At 37.6% G+C, this 19,979-nt stretch overlaps 1 protein-coding gene across 1 annotated transcript in view; it reads left to right on the forward strand.

Annotated features, from left to right (window-relative positions):
- Positions 1 to 19,979, forward strand: part of LOC110381138 (nephrin) — a 418,561-nt gene that overhangs the window by 338,007 nt on the left and 60,575 nt on the right. The window lies entirely within an intron of this gene.

Consider the following 19,979-nt stretch of genomic DNA (forward strand, 5'->3'; position numbering starts at 1 on the left):
GCCAGATTTGGTTCAAGATACTGTTCTGTGTTCACGGGCCGTATTTATTTAAGATGACGTTAAAGTTTATGTAAACAGTCATGTTTTTAAACTATGTTAAACTTGGAGTCTTTTTAAATAGAGGTCGTATTTTGTCTTGCTTGAGGAGCTAGGGGTAACAGCCGTACGAGTCGGTAGATTTTAAGCAATGCTTTCGGTCAGTCTATGTTGTCATGACGAGTTCTTCTGTGTTTCGGAAGGTTTTTTAAATTGGTGGGACCAAGCCGTTATTTGAACGTATGTGACAGTCGCTACGGGTAGTCAGAAGCTAGAAAAGTCTGACAACGACTCTAACTGGGTTGCCCTGGTAACTGGGTTGAGGAGGTTATATAGGCAGTCGCTCCATATAAAGCACTGGTATTTTACATCTGCTTTGACTAGAAGCTGACTCCAACATAAACATGTTGGAGTCAGCTAAAAGGCTAGGCAGATGATGACATTTTATGTAAGTTTTACATAAGTTCCCGAGTTAAAAGCGTTCAAGAAAACAAAGAAGCTTTTTAGAATCAAAGATGAAGTTCGTCTGTATTTAATTAATCTTCTTTCAATGTTATATCCCCATTTTGTAACTTAAACCACACAATATGTCCTGTTGATTTGATTTACCCGACCTCTAGCGATCCGAGACCAACCCTTGAGCTTTGAAATATTTCTTTTTGTTCCCTTATTAATTCAGTTTAGAAGTCTACTCATATCATTATATCTTAGTACTTAATGTATCATCTTTTTCTTGAAGTAAAAGATTAAAAGATATGATACTTCGCTTGGATATTTCCTTTGAAGTAATTTTTCGAGACATCTTTTAGGTCATTGACTACAGTGATTGTAATTTTTAGGGTTTCATAGTGAAAAAGTAAAACAGGAATCTATTAAGCAAATAATTTGTCCGTATTTCTGTTACTGGGTTATATCTCATGAACCGTAATAGTTAGATAATTGAAATTTGTACAGATGACGGATTCATATTGCCGCTATAACAGTAAATAGGTACTTCTTCTTCCTCTTCTTTCGTGTCGATGACATGTCATATATTGAGACTACACTATGTCAACCCAATATGCCGCTCCTGCGAGCAAGTTTCAGAGCACAGTGGACATGCGATTAGGTGGGACATCGTCTGCACTGCATCCCCGCACTCGCACCCAAGGTCCGTCCTAATAGGTACTGAAAACTACAAGTAAAATTAATATTTCAGTAAGCTCCCATATAATTAAAGTGATGTTTTTTCCTAGTTTTATTAATTCGATATTATGTACGGAACCTTTCGTGTGGGAATCCGGCTCGCACTTGGCAGGTTTTCTTATTTATTGAAACGATGTGTGTAGGCGTATACGACTTTTCCTCTTAATATTAATTTTAATAAATATGTTCATAACAAAGGAGATACATATTTTATTTGTCTCTTTACGTAAAGGTCATGAAACGAGCTTGTGTTATTTTTATCTTATTAAAGATAATAGATAAGGATGTATCTACCGTTTTGATATTTTCTTTAACAATGTTTGTTTATAATTTTTAAGTGGCGAAAATCTGTTTGGCTTGTGTTTCTATCGTCTCAAATGTCAAATTACAGCACTTGAAGTAAAATTCCGGTATTGTATGTCACAAACTGAACTTTATATTTTTCAAATCGGTTCAGTAGTTTCGGCATATTGGGCTGACTAAGTGTAGTCTCACTATAAGATATGTCATCGACACGAAAGAAGAAGAAGAAGTAGTTTCGGAGCCTTTAGGCCAAAAACTAACAGAGGGACAAAAAATTTATCTAATATTTATATTAGTATAGACAGTATAGATTACTGTGACGACAAACGATTTCACTAATAAAGTGTTGACAACTTTATCTCATAATTATCGCTTATTCACGGTGGTCTGATACTACTAACACCTTTGCGTTTTGGACCTCTAGGCCCATAGGGTGGTCCCAATCGTTAAGGACCCGTCAAACTAGTTTCTATGTAATGGCTATTGAAATTGGATCAAAGTTAAATGTAATAAAATGTGGATTACTGGTTTCAAATCGATGGAGTCAACATTAAATTTTTATTCTGTGGTGGTACTGTGGTCCTTTGGGATCAAGTACCTATGGAAAGAGGAATATGATTTAATAAGTTAAATGCATACTGTTATGCTTATATTATAAAGACGAAAGTTTGTGTGTGTGATGCACAAATGGTGGAATGTATTTTGATGAAACATAGTCTGTTTTTTATCCGAGAGCGGCGTAAGTCTCTCACACAATTCGTTTATCGTTTCTCCGGCTTTATCTACACTAGCTTTTGCTATTGGTTTCACCCGCCTGCTCGAATTTACTTTTTCCCACACCCAGGTAAAAAATCCCTGTATATCATTCTAAAATATAACTACGAGTACATAATATTATCGCCAAGTTTCATTTAGCAGTCTTTGCGTCAAACAGGATCAAACGTCCACACACTCATAACAACTATGAGTATTTATGAACTCATAACTACTATATACATAATCCACACAATGATTTTGGACAAGTCTGTTTAGGAGAACATACAAGGAATTAGACATTATGTACCTAAACATATATATGCATGCAACATAATTATATTACCTCCGTCAGATGTCAATTGTCAAGCACCATACGACTGTACTCCATGGAGAACAAAATGACTAGCGGAGATGTCATAACGCAAAATCTCTTAAGAAAGTAGCGCGACAACATGCGAGTGTTCGGGGGACGAGGAAAGATACTAGATCCGCCTTTACACACCTTTTCAAAATAAAATCAATATTCAATCAAGACCAATCTTTGACAGATTTTTTTTGATTTGACAATGAATCTGAACGCCTCATTAGTTCTAGTAACTGATCACGCCTATACGTTACTTGAACAATGAGAAGGGGCCTGACCTACCTTCCTTATATAATTCCTCGATAGTACTACCTCGTTAGTCTTGTTGTCGTAAGCGCGGCTGCTGAGCATGATATCTCGGGTTCGATTCCCGCATCGAAATCGTTTTGTGGGTTTTCGCTAAATAGCCCGGTGCCTGGAAGTTGGTGATTAATACACCCGTGCATCGGAGTACGTAAATGTCGGTCCTGCGCCTGATCTCTCTCCGGTCGTGTCGGATTGCCGTCCCATCGGGTTAGAGTGAAGAAATAGTGAGTGCACCTGTGTTTGCGCAAATGCTTGTACACTATAATGTCCTGCGCAGCTGGCTGATCTCCTTACATGAGAAGCCGTGGCCGATAATCGGCTAGCATGACATCGTGGCATCTCCGCTATTTCCTTCCTCCATGATACATACATATGTACATGTACATGGACATATATATCTTGATATCGATCGTGGACAAGCCGCCAGTTACTCATGTCACATTAACTAGCTATTAATTCAGCTATTAGTACTACTGAACCACATTGTCAGTGCTAATGCTTGCTTTAATTGTTCATAGTGGTGTACACATTTAATTAGTTGTGTTGTGTATGAAGGTCATTTTTTTAACCAACTTAAAGAAAGGAGGGTCTCAATTTGATATGTACGTATGTTTAGCTGAACCAATTTTGGTGCGATTTTCAGCATAGTATTTGTCGGACTAGTTGAGGAATAGGTGAGATATTGATTTTTAGAGTCCTGCAGACGGTTCAATATTTGTTTTATGAAAGGCATAAGATAATCGTCACTATGTTATCACAAAAACAGTACATATATATGGCAATATTAAGAACTATTGTCATTCTTCTGAAAAAAATAATGTTTGTAACAGCAGTGATATAGCCATGGGATTCCTATTGCAAAAGTTACATTTATTCTCATTTATTCGGACAAGTGACAGTTTCATTCCCACAATAAAACCTTTAAAAGCATTTATAAATAATAGTTTCACAAAAACATACAATACAAATCAGCTGTTGAAATGTCCATTAAATTTTAACTTCTGTCACATAAATAACTTCACGGAACATCAAAACAACTGTGAAATAAGGACATACATACAAACATTCCGAAATACCCAAAAATTCAACTTAATAAACCCATTTTGATATACAGACACAATCAAGACATATATCTAACAAAAATCGAAGAAAAAAACCGGCCGAGTGCGAGCCGGACTCGCGCACGAAGGGTTCCGTTCTATTATAAAACGTTCCATAATTATAATACATTCTATATACTTTGAACATTTCAAGCATCTACCTGTTGCCTTTATCGATATCGAGCAAAAATGACCAGTAAAATCACGTTTGTTGTATGGGAAAGCCCACCAAAATATTTATTTTATTCTAGTTTTCAGTATTTGTTGTTATAGCGGCAACAGAAATACATCATCTGTGAAAATTTCAACTCTCTAACTATCACAGTGCATGAGATACAGCCTGGTGAAAGACGGACGGACAGACGGACAGAGGAGCGAAAGCAATAGGGTCCCGTTTTACCCTTTGGGTACATCATCCTCCGAGCCTTTTTCCCAAACTACGTTGGGGTCGGCTTCCAGTCTAACCGGATGTAGCTGAGTACCAGTGCTTTACAAGGAGCGACTGCCCTATCTGACCCCCTCAACCCAGTAACCCGGGCAACCCAATACCCCTTGGTTAGACTGGTGTCAGACTTACTGGCTTCTGACTACCCGTAACGACTGCCAAGGATGTTCAATGACAGCCGGGACCTACAGTTTAACGTGCCATCCGAAACACAGTCATTGGCGTCTAAGATATACTTAGAAAGTACATACAAACTTAGAAAAGTTGCATTGGTACTTGCCTGACCTGGAATCGAACCCGCGCCCTCATACTCGAGAGGTTGGTTCTTTGCCCACTAGGCCACCACGACTTGTAACCCTAAAAAGTCTCAAGAAATGCGCGGGAACTCAAATGACAAGCGGCCATGTTTTTTTTTTGTGATGGCGGCAGGCGTCAATAGCACCTCATTATTATTCGAGAAAATAATCGAATAAAGGATCGATTTTACGTAGCCGATTATCTCGGTTTCGGGGAACGATCGCTAGATTATACGAGAAATGAACGGGCTCTTTGTTGGGAAGGAATCTGGACCAGAGATTGAGAACACCTGGCGTGGGTCGTTTGTACTTTGTAGTGGTGGGCATTGTCGATGTTTAGGTTTGTCGATATTTTATTCATTAGGATTTTGTTACGTATTTAAATACGTAATTTTTCAACAAGAGATTGGGATTTTATTTAACGCCATTTCATTAAAAACATATTCATGTTATTTTTTCGTCTCTGGGGCCGTTTAAGCAGAGATACCTTGGACCCTGTGCGCGATATCGGTGGCCACCTATTTTTATATTTTCATACATATATATTTTTTTGTATTACATGTTTTAAAATATCAATAAAATGTTGTTAAGTAAATAAATGAACAATAAATATGTATTAATGGAATATTTGAATCTAATTTAAGAATTACAATTGTGAAATATTTAATTATAACTATCTAGTACAGATACAGAGATAATAATATATTATCTAATTAATAGAAATTGTCAGTCTGGAGTGAATGTCACATATTATTTCATTACGAAATTGTGTTGCGTTAATTAATTAGAGAATGGCGATAGACTGTCTGTCATGTTATAAATGTTAGGATTTATTTGAATTGAGCTTGATTAATGCATTGTGGAAAGAGAGACATGATAAATTATAATTAAGTTTTTGTCAAAAAGAGGTTTTGCCATCTAGAAGGCATAATTTGAATTCCTTTTTTTCTTATATGCTACTCATGTGCATTTGTAAATTTATGTGGCTCTAATTAGGCTGGTTTGAATTAACAAATTACAAAATTTACGAAATATTTTTTTCCAAAACAAAGGAGCTATTGCATTTAAGTATTCCACTTTCTTGTAATAATATAAAGCTACCAGAAACACGATAAAACAAAAAACTATCGATATCGACATATAATCACCTAATTAACGCGCCCAACCCTACGCAATAGACCGTAAGATCGTAAAATTGAACTACAAAAGCATTCCGTCTACGACGCTTAGTTCTGAATAGGCACATATGCACAAAATATCGTTGGGTACCATGGAGAACATAATGACTAGCGGAGGTGCCATAACGGAAAATCTCCTAAGAAAGTAGCGCGACAAAATGCGGGTGAGCGGGGGACGAGGAATGTTACTAGCTCCGCTCTTATACGCCTTCTCTGGATCGGACCACTTTTTGGTAATGCCAAAAATGACGGATATCTCAAAGAGGATTGTTTTGAAAGAGTTACCGCGGCCCGGGTACATAAAGGTCTTAAGAACATGATGGCTATTAGTCAGTAAGAGTCTGACACTCCCTCACCGCTGCTAACCCACAGCGAGAGGGGTCATTTGATGATTTCCCATAAAAAAAAGATGCTTCAAAGAACTCGACCGCCTCGTTAGTTTAATCGTAACTGATTAATTGTCGTACGAATTTGACCTAGAAGAAGGCGCCTGACCTACCTGCATTATGGCATCTCCGCGTTTCCCTACTCCGTGTTGGGTACACAGACTTAGAGAATATGGAAGGGGCTTCGAACAATAAGCTTTAGTTTTGGCACACAATACATTTGATGAATGTCATGATCTCGCTTATATCCGTTTGGGGGAATTAGATCTCGGAAATAGGGGTCTTATATGGCATTCCCTTTGTTTTATAGTGTTAGGATTGGAGAATAGTGTTGGGTTATTAATGGGGTTTTGCTGTGTTTATAGATTCATGTGTACATATTCATACTAACCAATGAAATATACATCACTAAATTCTGGTACATGGAACATTTGGGGGCTTGAGGAGGTCAGATAGGCAGTCGCCCTTGTAAAAAACTGGTACTGAGCTGCATACGGTAAGACTGGAAGCCGACCCCAACATAGTTGGGAAAAATACTAGGCGTATAATGATGATAATAATGAACGTTTGAGACAAAAAATTGGGTGTGGCGATGTAAAAACCTAGAGAGATAGTAATTGGGCTAGTATTTCGCTAAAATAATAATTTGATCATCATGAATTAACATGAATTAATCAATGGGAATTAGTTGTTATAATAAAAATACAATGTGTGTTATTTAAATGTTGTTCATTAGAGTAATTCCACGAAACTGGCTAACACGAGTTAAGCGTATTAGACGCATAATTACGAAACACTAATGGATGTGCTTAATTAATCTAATTAGTCTAGTGTTACTATATTAAATAGGAATTTCTGCCTGTATAAAAGACACAACTATATTATTATCATCATCCTCTGAGCCTTTTTCCCAATCATGTTGGGGTCGGCTTCCAGTCTAACCGGATTCAGCTGAGTACCAGTGCTTTACAAGAAGCGACTGCCTATCTGACCTCCTCAACCCAGTTACCCGGGCAACCCGATACCCCTTGGTTAGACTGGTGTCAGACTTACTGGCTTCTGACTACCCGTAACGACTGCCAAGGATGTTCAATGACAGCCGGGACCTACAGTTTAACGTGCCATCCGAAACACAGCCAATGGTGTCTAAGATATACTTAGAAAGTACATACAAACTTAGAAAAGTTGCATTGGTACTTGCCTGACCTGGGATCGAACCCGCGCCCTCATACTCGAGAGGTTGGTCCTTTACCCACTAGGCCACCACGGCTTTATTATTACGATATTATTATCTTACTATAAATCATTCTATAATAGGAAAAAAAATCTATTTCGGTTACAACTATGACATTTTCTTTAAATAAGCTGATTATTAATTACCCTGTTCCACTAAGCACCTGTGTATTTATTAAGAATTAGCGTCCTTTTTCACAAGTAAGAAAAACAGTAGGTATTTTTTTACTACCAAGAAATACATTGATTTACTACTAAACGTTACAGACACGGTTACAGTCGTCAGCCACCAATCTATTTTTAGCACAATCATTTAAAACTACAAAAAAAACACAAACTCCACTTAGCAGGCATTTTTATTTAAAGTGCAAATCCCTGTTTACATTGTAAGCAACGCTCTTGTAAAACGTTACAAAATAAAAACGAGTAAATGTAATAAAAAAGTTGGGTACGCTTAAAATTTACACAATACTGCGCTCCGTAACACATCCATTCGTTATGCATCCAAAAAAACTTGGACTTCACTCAACGTGGGTGATTTTGAAAAAATAAGGTAAAAATAAGTAGTTTTAGCCTGCCAGTCATTATTTGAGACCGTTGAAAATATTTACAACTTCTATACCTTTGTCGATGGCGTGAATTTGGTTAATACTTTGCTTTTTGCGTGTTTACCGTTATTGTTACGTATTTTTGCTAACTTACCTCAAGTTCATAGAGGTTTATGTTGAATCTGTTAATTAATAGGAAATTGATCAATGCGAAATAATGTTTTGCTGATCTTCTATCGGTATGAAACTTAAATTTTATGACAAAATAAAAACAATGAATAAAAAATGGTTTTACTTTAGTTAATGAGCCAATATTTGAATAAAATGACGTTACTAAGCCCCAAAAGTCGAAAAGAAATTGACCACCCATCCACGGAATAACCGCGGCAAGTTTGAACTCTCAGATCTACCGAGCCTTTAGCTATTATCTAATCCTGAGCATCTAATCTTAATTATTATGGATATGTAACTTACACACCCATTAGTTACAAACTTAAGCCCTATGTTGTTATGCAGTAAATATGTATATTGATTAGTGTTACATATCTGTCAATTTATATACAACTAGCTTCTGCCCGCGACTTCGTACGCGGATAAAGTCCCTTATGCCAGCGACTACGGGGTCAGCAAAATCAAAGATCTGAACCGTCTGATATTGAATTTTAAGGGCCCGTTGACTTGAAAACAACGGAATAAGCATAGCCATTAGAAACGTTCCATATATTTAATTTTTGTACTTCAACGGCAAAAGCACAGCAGACTAAACAAAACGCTGAGAACTGAACCGCAAAAGACGTGACTATAGGGATAAAAGTAGTGATGCTAATTAGTCCGCATTTAAGTTGTGTGTGGCAAAAATATTACGTAAAAAAACATTAAATGTTACTGAGATGACAAAGGCGTGATGACTTAGTGGAAGTCTGGTGGTTTAGTGGGTAAAGAACCAATCTCTCAAGTATGAGCGTACGTCTTTGATTCCAGGTCTGGCAAGTACCTGCCAATGCAACTTTTCTAAGTTCGTATGTACTTTCTACGTATATTTTGGATACCAATGACCGTTATTTGGAGGGGATGTTAAACTGTAGGTTCCGGCTGTCATTGAACATTCTTGGCAGTTGTTATGGGTAGTCAGATGCCAGTAAGTCTGACCAGTTTTACCAAGGGGTGTTGGGTTGAGCGGGTAACCTGGTTGTGGAGCTCAGATAGGCACTCGCTCCTTGTAAAACACTGGTACTCAGTTGCATCGTGACTGGAAGTCGACTCTAACATAATTGGGACAAAGGCCGTTGAGATAATAACGACAATAATAATGAGATATAAGCACCGCAGGATATCTGAGGCTGATGACGGGGAGTAGCGACCCCGCGGGGCTATATATACTGAGTTCTACAGGGAGAGAACTGTCCTCCAGAGAACTGTACCTACTGTCCCCCATCTCCGGCCGGTCGGAGTGAACCATGACGGGGGTAGGTCTCACGCCTCTGGCTTGGCTTGGCCGTTCAGAGTGGAGTCGCTAGAGCAGGGTTAGTAGCCCTGCTCGGACGATAGGTGCCTCGTGGTAAGTGGCGAGTGGGCCGGTGATGCTGGACCCACAGGGAGCGCGTGATCTGCGTTTAAAGTCCGCCGAGGTATCTTCACCCTTCAGCCGCTCATGTCCCTGTTGCCCTCTTATTGCTATTCTGTGACTGATTCCCGGGGGCCCAGTAAGTGAGCTGGCGAGTCTCCACCTGCCATTTTTACCATTTCACCATTTTTGCATGTATCTAATACATTGTCGTCGGCAGGTGCCATAGTTCCCGTAGTTTCCCCATTCCTAGTCCATTAGCATCCCATCACAATAGCCCAAGTAGTTTTCATCAACAGTTAGCAATGGTATAGCACAGAACCGGGGTTGTCTTTTTTTTAACGACGTCCACCGGGGATTGTCCTTGGGTTCATTTCTATAGTGTATAAAGGGATAATCATCGGTTTTGTGTCACCATTTCATAAAAGTTGTCTTCAGCGTGTTGGTTTCGGCCCCACGTTTGCCTCCCAAAAATTCGGAACTGTGTAGTCCCGAGGTCTGGAAGAGACATACAAAATAATAATACATAGGACGCAACAAAGTCGGAGAGTGGGGGCTCGTGACGCCACGTCTAGGTATGTAAAATTTGGACTAAGCAGTGACTTATCTATACTTATTATATACTTGTGTACTTATTATATAGTGACACGAAATTCAAGCGTTGTTGTATGTTCGTTATTATTTGTTTGTGAGAGAGAGAAAAGAAAAATACGTGTCCATTATTTCAGAGTTATCTAACAGACGGACTAATTACTTTTTTTATTCACCATACCCATTTCATAACATTCATTTCTATGCATTTCAAGTGTAGTAAGTATTGCTCTTGAAGTTCCACATCAGGTGTTCCAGATCTTCGATGTTCATACGTCAATAGAGAGTGCTTATCAGATTGAACCACTTTTGCTAAAACGTCATATCTTCATAATGCTATAGTCTAGCTGGCCTCCTGGAGTTCCACATCAGGTGTTTTAGAGAGTGCTTATCAGATTGAACAACTTTTGCTAAAATGTCACACCTCTATATGCTATAGTCTAGATGGGCCCCTGGAGTTCCACATCAGGTGTTTTAGATCTTCAATTTGTATAAGTCAATAGAAAGTGCTTATCAAATTGAACAACTTTTGCTAAAACGTCATACCTTTATATGGTACAGAGAAGCTGGGCTCTTGGGGTTCCACATCAGGTGTTCCAGATCTAAATTTTTTTTATCTCAGCTGAAAATGCTCATCATATGAAACAATTTTTGCCATGGCACCATTTTTGTATCTCTTATAGTTTGGTTGGTCTGTTGGTGTTCTGCATCAGGTCTTCAAGTTTCGAAGATAAATTAGCCTATATGTTAACCAGGCTAAATACCGATACAACAAAGAAAAAATCATTGAAATCCGTTCAGTAGTTCCGAAGATTAGCGTGTACAAACAAACAGACATACAGACATACAGACATACAGACATACAGACATACAGACAATTTTTTTTTTTCGGATTCGTGCTCCATTACTGTGTCTAAACCCCACCCAATTATTATTTTTTTAATATATTCAATGTACAGACACAGTTTTTTTACAGATTTATTATATGTATAGACTATGGTATGAAACTAGCTATATACCGTGGATTTAATCGTATATACTCTTGTTTAGAATATTATATGGCTTTATTCAGATTTTCATTTATTTATTTATCAATATTCCCAGGTATGTTGGGGTCGACTTCTAGTCTAACTGGATACAGGACCAATGTATTACATCGAGTGGGTGTGCTTTCTCTTCAGCTCAGTTACCTGGGTTAACACGATACCCTTTGGAAAGACTGGTTATAAGACTTTTGAGCTTATGTAACTACCTGTAACGACTGCCAAAGATGTTCAACTTACAGCTGTGCTTTGCGAAACATGGAAGAACTCGTCATGACAAGACAGTCACCCATCCACGGACCGTGCTAAGCGTTGCTTAACTTTATGATCGATATAATTGTGCCTATCAACTCTAACTTTTGAACTAACGTGCTCTTAAAATGGACAGAGTGACATTTGCATTTATAATATTACTAAAGATAATGATCAATCGATACCATTATTATTTAACTCAAAACATTACAATACTAGTTAACTTAATATTATAAGATCAACCCTTCCATTTAAATAAACGGCCTAGCCGCGGGTGACCAAGGGAAGTAATAAATAAAGTCGCGTAACGAGAAAAGAAACAGACCATTTTTAGGGTTCCGTAGTCAAAAGGCTAAAACGGGACCCTATTACTAAGATTTCGTTGTCCGTCTGTCACCAGTCTGTTTCTGAAGAACCGTGATAGTTAGACAATGTAAATTTTCTCAGGTGATGTATTCATAAATAATAGCGTCTAAGGCCGATTTCGGCTACCTTGGCTGTTCACGCATAAGGAGATCAACCAGTTGTGCAGGACAATATATTGCACAAGCATTTGTGATTATTGTTGCTGCTAAAACAACAAAAATATCGAAAACTGCAATACAATAAATATCTTAGTGGGCTTACGTACAACAAACGTGATTTCCTTATTTGTTATACGGAACCTTACATGCGCCAGCCCAACTCCCACTTGACCAGATTTTTAAATCACAATAAAATTAAGACTCCTTTGTTATCTGAAAGAGAATCGTATACATCACTAGTATCGAGATTAACATATTGATGTAACGTTAAGGTAAGATTGTGACGTCAGCGCGGTCGCTGATTGGTTATCGTAACAGTGCAGCTGGCTGGTAAGAATTGTTTTATTTTTGATTGTCATTCCGAATTTAGAGGTATAGTAATTTTTGTTTTCATTTTAGAGTTGTTTGAAATACTTCTTACTTCCTTACTGATATTATTAATGTGAAATTAGGTCCGTTATCTGTTTGTAGCTTTATCACGCCAAAACTACAGAAAGGATTTAGACACACAGATAATCTAGAGCCTAAAGCAGACAACTTTTTATCCGGATGCGGGATGTAGTTCCGTTTCCATAAAATCGTCATGTTGCGGTTCATACATACATATATCCATCGAATATAACTTGATAAAATTGAGTTTTTACTGTTAACGTAAATTATTAATAATATGTATCTTTATTTATTAATTAAAACTTTAAAAACACATTTAAAATGTATTTTTATTTAGATTACGGGATAAATAAAACAAAAAATACGTTTTATTTACAAAGAAAACAGCCACACAAAACTGTCACCATCCGTCTTTACAATGGGAAGTTAGTTCGTTGCTTTTTACTCTAGTGCGAGATAATTGTGTTGTCTTCTTTAATAAAGAATGATACAAAGAGCTTTTGGAACTACCCATGTAGGATAAAAAGGGAATTTCAAGGGAAACAATAGGTGAATGAAACTCAGGGAGTTCTAATCCGGTTTGACAAAAATAACCAGTGGTAGATAGCCTATTTATCAGCTACAGGCTACTTTCTATCTGGAGCGCAAGATGGCCTGAAAAAAAATACCTGAAAAGTATTACCGGAAAAATAATACCTGAGATTATCGCATTTAACCAAATAGACAAGACATTACCAACCTATTAGTAGAGTCCACTCGTTACCAAAAGGCTGGCCTATACTTCGGCCAAAGAATATGCATTGCCATTCAGCGTCGCAATGCAGCCAGCCTTTTGGGCACGATGCGAATGTTGACAGCGATGCGAATTATTATTACATTAAAAAAAATAGACTATTCAGCTTTATCATATTACCTATATCTCAAGCCAAAGTGCACATTTCATCAACAAGGTATCAAAATCAAAACTTCGTCTATAATTACTTTAGCAATCACCGAAAGGCTATTAAAAATGTGTATTTATATGTAGGTACACATAATATAACCTACCTACATTTTCCTATTTGAAACGTGCAAAAAACATTGTTATGTTTTATCTTTTTTACATAAACATAAGAAAATTGTTTATTAACATCTCAAAATAAAGTAATTAGTATTAATTGATAGGTACCGTACCTATAGACATCATTAATCACATGCTTAATTCTACGTAACTAAATAATTAATATGAACAATTAGCGGTAACCGCATTAATTTTATTAAACTTCGGTTAAACGTTAATTAGTGTCTAATTACTGTGAAATAATGTTTTGGTTCAACCTCAAATAAACAGGGTTTTGTGTGCTGTGATAATCGCCCATTTAATAAAGGAAGTTCAGGAGTTGGCGCTGGATAGGCGTAGGTGGAGGGAGCTGCACCGACAAGAGCTGGGCTCTTAAATTGAAGAAGAAGATAATCGCCCATACATTTTGCAGTCGTCCACTTTTGAATACAGGCCTGTTGGAATTTGCGTCATGTCTATGCTTGACCATTAAAACAAACAGTAATTGCAAAAAATATAACGCTTAAGAGTTGTTTTGTTTAGTCTGGAGCCTATTAAAAATATATCAATGACATTGATATATATTTTTTATGACGACGTTGATTCAATGTCATATGCCAATTTATCCCGGCAGCAAGTTACTTTTTATCCGGGTGCGTGGGTAACTCCGCTGGCGGAAGCTAGGTAGAATATAACAATTACTGTTAAAAACACGTTGACTGTAATAATGACATTTACTGAAACTTGATTTCGATTGACATAGCCGAAGGTATAACATATAGTTTTTTTAAACAATACTAGGCTTTGTCTTTGTACAAATATCATCATCATCCTCGTTGGTCTAGCTGTCGCAAGTGCGGCTGCTGAGCACGAGGTCTCGGGTTCGATTCCCGAGTCGGGCCGAAATCGCTTTGTGGGTTTTAGAAGACTTTCACAAAGCAGCCCGGAGCCTGGAGGCTGGTGATTGATACACCCGTGCATCGGAGAGCACGTAAATGTCGGTCCTGCGCCTGATCTCTCTCCGGTCGTGTCGGATTACCGTCCCATCGGGCTATGAGAGTTAAGGAATAGTGAGTGCACCTGTGTCTGCGCAAATGCTCGTGCACTATAATATGTCCTGCGTAGTTGGCTAATCTCCTTACATGAGAACAGCCGCCGTAGCCGATAATCGGCTAGGAGGACATCATCATCATCATCATCCTCCGAGCCTTTTTCCCAAACTATGTTGGGGTCGGCTTCCAATCTAACCGGATTCAGTGCTTTACAAGAAGCGACTGCCTATCTGACCTCCTCAACCCAGTTCCCCGGGCAACCCGATACCCCTTGGTTAGACTGGTGTCAGACTTCCTGGCTTCTGACTACCCGTAACGACTGTCAAGGAAGTTCAATGACAGCCGGGACCTACAGTTTAACGTGCCATCCGAAACACAGTCCATGATGTCTAAGATATACTTAGAAAGTACATACAAACTTAGAAAAGTTGCATTGGTACTTGCCTGACCTGGAATCGAACCCGCGCACTCATACTCGAGAGGTTGGTTCTTTTGCCCACTAGGCCACCACGACAAACAAACAAATTCTAAAATTAAAAACCAAAACACGTAGAAACGCATTGAAAAAAAATGCTGCCCATTTTATTATGATCGTTACAAAAAAATATCAAAAATGAAAAATCTGGCGTTGCGTGGCGTGGCGTAGCGTCAATATGTCTCCTTTATTGATATTCAATCTATTGCTCGGGTAGCAATTATACCTACATATAAAAAAAATGTTTTGTTTTTCCATTTGTCCAAAGCAAATTGGTTTTCGTGGTACGAATAAGTAATTGCTCACACATTAACATATTGAATTGTGATCTAAAAGATAGGTAATGCTTTTGTTTCATTAATTTATGACTGTTTCTCATTGTTTTACTGAAGTTATAATTTACACTAGAACAAGTCTAAGCTAGTAAATATATAATGACCACAGAGCTGATTTGAAAAAAATCTGTCAGTCTTAAATAGCCTATTTATCGAAGAAATAGTTCCAATGCGGGTGAAATCACCAGCAGAAACTGGTCTCCATCTTGAAAATATTAACAAAATAATAATAATATTATTAGTTATATATACCTATATTATATAACTAGGTATATTATTAAGACTATATAGTCTGAAATCACCAACCCGCATTGAGCAAGCGTGGTGATTAATGCTCAATCCTTCTCCGTGTGAGAGGAGGCTGCAGCCCAGCAGCGGGACGATAAAAAGGCTGTAACAGTATTAGTTCACATATTACGCTTAAACAATTATAATATAAATACATTACATACATTAAAGTTACTATATTTACCAATATTCTTCTTCAATATTATATTTACCATAGAAGTTTTATATTTAGAAAAAAAGACGTGGTGGCCTAGTGGGTAAAGGACCGACCTCTCAATATGAGGGCGCGGGTTCGATCCCAGGTCAGGCAAGTATCAATGCAACTTTCCTAAGTTTGTATGTACTTTCTAAGTATATCTTAGACACCATTGGCTGTGTTTCGGATGGCACGTTAAACTGTGGATCCCGGCTGTCATTGAACATCCTTGGCAGTCGTTACGGGTAGTCAGAAGCCAGTAAGTCTGACACCAGTCTAACCAAGGGGTATCGGGTTGCCCGGGTAACTGGGTTGAGGAGGTCAGATAGGCAGTCGCTTCTTGTAAAGCACTGGTACTCAGCTGAATCCGGTTAGACTGGAAGCCGACCCCAACAGGATTGGGAAAAGGCTCGGAGGATGAGAAGTTTTATATTTATGAAGAAATTTCGTGCATATTTGCTTGCAAGAATATAATAAATTGCCCGTAACGGTTGCCATGGTAACTTCAGATTGCGTACCCCTGGGGTTTGATAAAGCCATTATGGTAGAAATGGGTAGAAATTGAACCAGCTTTTAGTAACCAGTTTATTTTTATTTTTATTCAGGTAGGTCTATATGTATATGTATAGTTTTATTTTGCTTTTAAGCTTCTGGGAATTTCATAAAAATATTTTTAATGTTAAATCTGAAATGAAAAACGAACTAAAATATAACAAAAAGCTTTCATGTGGCTTTCTATTATATTTTGGGTTTTTGATTTTTCAGGAGTATTGATTGATTATACTATTTTTGACCACTAGTTGTTAACAGCACTAGTCTATACTATTATCAGAAACAGCAAACATATTTTTGTTTGTTTGTAGGTACGCTGAAAGCTCCGGAGCTACTGAACCGATTTCAACAATTCTTTCACTGTTAGAAAGCTACATCGTTCCCCGTATTAAAGGCTATATTTTATTCAGGTACGAGCAGAAGTTCCATCGGTGAAACCGCTTGAAAACAGCTTGTATTAAAATCGTACAACAATTCACTCTTAATTAAACCTAATTAAATATATCAATTTAACCAGTTTAAAAAGGTATGGTTAAACCAATCCGATTTAATTTCAGGAGGGTAGTTTATACAGGAAATGACGTCACATGCAATCTGCCACATTGCCATACTTCTGGCAACTAGCCAGAGGTTTTAATAAAAGTTGCCATGTACAGTCGTAGTGAATAAATACTTTTTTTTTGTAGTGGCAACATTTTTTTGTGGTCTATAAAAAGGCAGGCTCTTTCTTGTCGTTTCTTTAAAGAGTGTGCCAAATCGGTTCAGTCTTTCAAAGAATAAATTTAGGGGTCTATACTGGACTACCTTGTCCTCGCTCTAGGATACAGCTGAGAACCAGTGTTTTACAAGAAGCGACTACCTATCTGACCTCCTCAACCCAGCTACCCAGGCAACCCAATACCCCTTGGTAAGACTGGTTGTCACACTTACTGGCTTCTCACTACCCGTATCGACTGTCAAGGATGTTCAACGACAGCCGGGACCTACAGTTTATCGTGCCATCCGAAACACAGTCATTGGTGTCCAATATATACTTAGAAAGTACATATAAACTTAGAAAAGTTACATTGGTACTTGTCTGACCTGCGATCGAACCCACTTATTCATACTTGAAAATTTGGTTTTCTCATGTCAGTTACAATATAATTTTTAAGTACCTACATATGTATATCTTCTTCTTCTTCTTCTTATACATAAAAATGAATTGCTGTTCGTTAGTCTCACTAAAACTCCGGAATGGCAGGACCGATTTGGCTTATTTTGGTTTTAAAATGTTTGTAGAGGTCCAGGGAAGGTCTAAACGGTGAGCAAATAAGGAAAAAATTAAAAAAAGTATCGGCGGTACGAAGTTCGCCGGGTCAGCTAGTAATGAATATAAAGCAGTTTCTACAGTATTTTTTTTGTTTCGCTTAAGCGGCTACATAAAACTAATTAGTTCGATTGAACCGACCCTTGATTTAACCGACCCATCCATTACAAAACCACACATTTACCTGTAATCTGACTAATATGAACAATGACTAGTAAGATGAGCTTGCATCAATTGGACACGGGAGGCTGCGCTAAGATGAAGCGAGATGATTACCATGCAAATTGATGTTCATCCCGGTTAGATTCCGCTGAGATGAGTGTTACGCCCAGTGCTCACGGGTTTAACGGTGGGCGCACACTTGCGGTTATGCGACTTGGGACGGTTTGACTTTTTGGTTTGGGAGTGTTTTAATTGATGTATAAGTATGATTTTTTATTAGTTTTCTTCCAATATTTGATAGTAGATTATTCTGTGATTTCGTTTGTTAATTATTGTTATTAAGTTATTCATTTCATTTAATCATTAACTGTGACATTAATTATGTAATATTAAAGCACTGGTACTAAGCTGAATCCGGTTAGACTGGAAGCCGACCCCAACATAGTCGGGAAAAAGGCTCGGAGGATGGATACTAACTGTGACATGACGAAAATAATCAATTTAATTTATAAAAAAAAACTCTATCACTCCACTTTTGTGTACTAAAACTACCATAATATTCAAAGGACGCAAGTGTGTCTACACCCTTATTCAGTAGAAATTCACTTTAATTAATATTTGATTAGCTGTATTTGTAGTTATTAATTTGTGACTACTACCGGAATTTGCATATTGTTTCCAATTAATACTGAAATTTAATAATAATTTAATCATGGCGTACCGAAAACTCTTAATACCTTATCTAATATGATGATAATAATGATGATGATATCCTCCTAGCCGATTATCGGCAAAGGCGGCTGTTCTCGTGTAAGGAGATCAGCCAACTGCGCAGGACATATTGTAGTGCACAAGTATTTGCGCAGACACAGGTGCACTCCCTATTCCTTCACTCTCATAGCTCGATGGGACGGCAATCCGACACGACCGGAGAGAGATCAGGCGCAGGACCGACATTTACGACATTTTCTAATGTAGATAAACAAAGGGCATATCAATTACAGCAGTGCATGTTATTATTACCGAAAAATGTATCATCCTTATCCTTAACCATTATCTACTTAAAAATGCGAATAATTCCATAAAATAACAAATGACGTTCAAATCGCATGGTAATAAAAACCATGGAGAACAAAATGACTAGCGGAGATGTCATAACGCAAAATCTCCTAAGAAAGTAGCACGACAACATGCGGGTGTTCGGGGGACGAGGAACGTTACTGCCTCTTGCCCTTATACGAAGTAACTATTAAGTAATCTGTGTTTATACGCCTTCTTTGAAACTTGCCAATTATTTCCAAAATAAAATCCTATCAATAGACTACTTAATCTTTTACAGATTCGTCTTGATTTGACAAGGAACCCGATCGCCTCGTTAATTCTAGTTAACTGATAATGCCTACTGCCGTAACTGGTTTATCTGGTATCTCTACCAAAGCCTTACACTAGCCCGAACGCCTCGTTATTTCACACAACTTATCGTTGTGGTAAGTTTTGACCTAGAAAAAGACGCCTGATCTACCTGCGCTATAGCATTTCTGCTCATTCCTTACTCCATGCGGCAATATAATACCATTTCTCCTTTCGTACATTCAGAATTATGCCCCGAAAGCACATATTAAAATAATGCCTAGTTCCCTGGTATATCATTTAAGCACGATATTTCTTCGCGAATCGTTATTTTATCGTGATAAAATAACAGTGAGAGGAACTGTTATTTTTTCACCGTGATTATTGCCAACAGCTTGGGGGCGATGAATGATTGTATCGAGTCGAGTTTTTATCGATACTTTTTTGTTTTGATACGCGAAGTGATAATGATCTAATTGTTGCAAAGCGCTAATTAAAGCTAGGGTAGGTAACTAATTAAAGATAATTATTTTCTGGATTAAAATAAATAAATAAAGATTTGATTGTAACGTGTAGGAATGAATGTTTGTATAAATCCACTATATAGGAACCATTCCTAATGTTGTAGTAGAGGTTATTTAAAGAAGATAAAAGAAAATAAAGTAAAAAAATATTTGCGTGTTCATAACTGCTGCTAAAACAACAAATTAAAACAAAACAC

This window comes from Helicoverpa armigera, chromosome 28 (genome assembly GCF_030705265.1).
Source record: "Helicoverpa armigera isolate CAAS_96S chromosome 28, ASM3070526v1, whole genome shotgun sequence".
In the NCBI taxonomy this organism is placed as follows: domain Eukaryota; kingdom Metazoa; phylum Arthropoda; class Insecta; order Lepidoptera; family Noctuidae; genus Helicoverpa; species Helicoverpa armigera.